General features: G+C 40.6%; 1 non-coding gene across 1 annotated transcript; it reads left to right on the top strand.

The window, feature by feature from the left end:
- The first annotated feature begins 1,521 nt into the window (after positions 1 to 1,521).
- Positions 1,522 to 1,628, top strand: LOC127108978 (small nucleolar RNA R71). The gene has a single exon (XR_007796469.1). It is a non-coding gene; the product is annotated as a small nucleolar RNA R71 (small nucleolar RNA).
- Positions 1,629 to 2,567: the final 939 nt, after the last annotated feature.

The raw sequence follows: 2,567 nt of genomic DNA, 5'->3' as shown, positions 1-2,567 counted from the left end.
GGTCTACCTAGAAGGATTGGTATATCATTGTCCTCTTTGATGTCCATGACAACAAAATCAGTAGGGATAAATAATTGTCCTGTCCTAACAGGGACATCTTCTAAAATGCCTATCGGATACTTAACAGATCTATCGGCTAACGAAGTGACATCTTAGTAAGCTGTAATTCTCCTAAGTTTAACCTCTCACAAACCGCTAAAGGCATTAAGCTCACACTAGCTCCTAAGTCTAGAAAAGCTTTTTCGATGACATGACTTCCCAAAAGACAAGGAATGGAGAAATTTCCAGGATCTTTATCTTTCTTTGCTAATTCATTCTCGGAAATGGAATTGCATTCCAAGGGCTTCGGATCGTCAAGTCTACGTTTGTTGGTAAGGATGTCTTTGAGAAACTTTGCATAAGAAGGTATTTGGGTGATGGCTTCTGTAAAAGGGATTTCTACATGAAGTTTTTCTGTAACTTTAATAAATTTTTGATACTGGTTATTAATCTGGGTTTGTTTGAGTCTTTGCGGATATGGTATAGGTGGTTTATATGGCGGGGGTGGTACGTAAGTTTTATCTTTAGGTTTTTCTCCTTTTTCTTGACCTTCTTGGTTTTCAGATTCCTCTGGTTCCTTTACTTCGTTCGGGGGTTTGGTATTTTCCTCAGAAGTTTTGGGTTCACTCAATCTTGGGTTTGGTGGCTCATCATAAGCGTTCCCACTTTGTAGGGTAATGGCATTGGCTTGCCCTCTCGGATTTTGTTGAGGTTGTCCAGGGAACTGTCCTCCAGTGTGGTTTGGGGGCTTGGTTTAAAGCTACCTGAGAGATCTGGGTTTCAAGCATCTTGGTATGAGTAACTATTTGGTCAACCTTGATTCCTAACTGGGTAATTAGTTCATTAACGTGAATGTTTTGGTTCATGAACTCTTTGTTTTGTTGGGTTTGAGCAGTGATAAAATTTTCCATAATTTTTTCAAGGCTCGGCTTTGGTGGTACAGGTTGCATAGGTTGATTTGATCTTGGGGCTTGGTAACCTGATTGTCTCGGAGGTGCATTATTTTGGATTGGGTTATTGTTTTTATAGGAGAAGTTCGGGTGATTCCTCCATCCAGGGTTATAGGTATTCGAATATGGGTTCCCTTGGGTGTAGTTCATTTGCTCGGAGTGAGTTTCGTTCAATAGACTGCATTCTGCAGATTGGTGTCCTTTGGTTCCACATATCTCACAATCCGACAAAACTGCGGCTACAGTATTCGGGTTTATGCACATATGCTCGACCTTAAGGGCTAATGCGTCCATTTTAGCTTGCATCATGTCTATAGAGCTTAGTTCATGCACTCATCCTTGGGCTTCCTTCTTCTCAACTGTCACTCGTTCGACTCCCCGTGATTGATGGTTTTGAGCCATATCTTCAATGAGGGCACTGGCTTCAGGATAAGGTTTGTTCATCAGAGCACCGTCTGCGACAGCGTCGATGGTCATCTTAGTGTTGTAATGAAGTCCATTATAGAAGGTTTGAATGATTAACCAATTTTCTAAGCCAAGATGTGGGCATGCTCTTAACAACTCTTTATATCTCTCCCAAGCTTCGAACAGTGACTCTCCTTAGTTCTGGGTAAATCTAGTTATATGGTTTCGAAGAACGGCGGTCTTACTTGGGGGAAAATATGTAGCAAGAAAAACTCTCCTAAGGTTTTCTCAAGTCGTAATGGAATTGGGTGGAAGGGAATCTAACCATGATAGGGCTTTATCTCTGAGGGAAAAAGGGAATAATCTTAAACGGATTGCCTCAGGAGACGCTCCATTGGTTTTAAAAGTGTCTGCTAATTGAAGAAATATTTTTAAATGTTGGTTCGGGTTCTCAGTAGCGAGACCTGCGAATTGTCTCTATTGCACTAGTTGCAACAGGGATGGTTTAAGTTCGAAATTATTATCTGGGATGGTTGGGTTTACTATACTAGAACTAGGTTCTTCATTGGATGGTTGAGCGAAGTCCTTAAGAGGTATTTGGTTTTGATCTTCGGCCATAGCTCTCCTAATTCTATGAAAAAATAAACGTGCGCGAGCGTAACCTTCAGGTTCCGCCAGCGGGTATACTAAACTTAAACTTCCGGTGCTGCGTGTTCTTCGCATTGACCAGCGGGAAATAACCTAAGTCTAAACAATATAACAACAGGGTAATGAAATTTGACGAAATTGGTCCCCGGCAACGGCGCCAAAAACTTGATGCGTGCTTTTCGCAAGTATACGAACGCGTTAGAGTAATATAAAAGATTGTCGAATCCACAGAGACCAAGTGTCAATCTATCGTTATCTATTGTTATGGTGTTTATCAAAGGTAATCAAAATAGGGGTTTTTAGAGTGTGCAATGAAAAGTAAAGTGTTGAATAAAGTTCAATTAATAAAGACAGGCTCGAATGTAATTCACATAATCAATTAATAATCCAAGTACTTGCTAATAGAACTACTCATGGGCAGTGTTTCCTACTTTGAAAAGAACCAATTTAACAGGAACTGTCGCTTTCGCGTATTCAGAACCGAGTTGTACTCCCTAATCAAACCCTCTTATTGTCCCTTATAAA

Source organism: Lathyrus oleraceus, chromosome 7 (assembly GCF_024323335.1).
Source record: "Lathyrus oleraceus cultivar Zhongwan6 chromosome 7, CAAS_Psat_ZW6_1.0, whole genome shotgun sequence".
Taxonomy (NCBI): Eukaryota; Viridiplantae; Streptophyta; class Magnoliopsida; order Fabales; family Fabaceae; genus Lathyrus; species Lathyrus oleraceus.
Note: the sequence above shows the minus strand (reverse complement) of the source record. Positions and strands in the feature narration are given on the sequence as shown.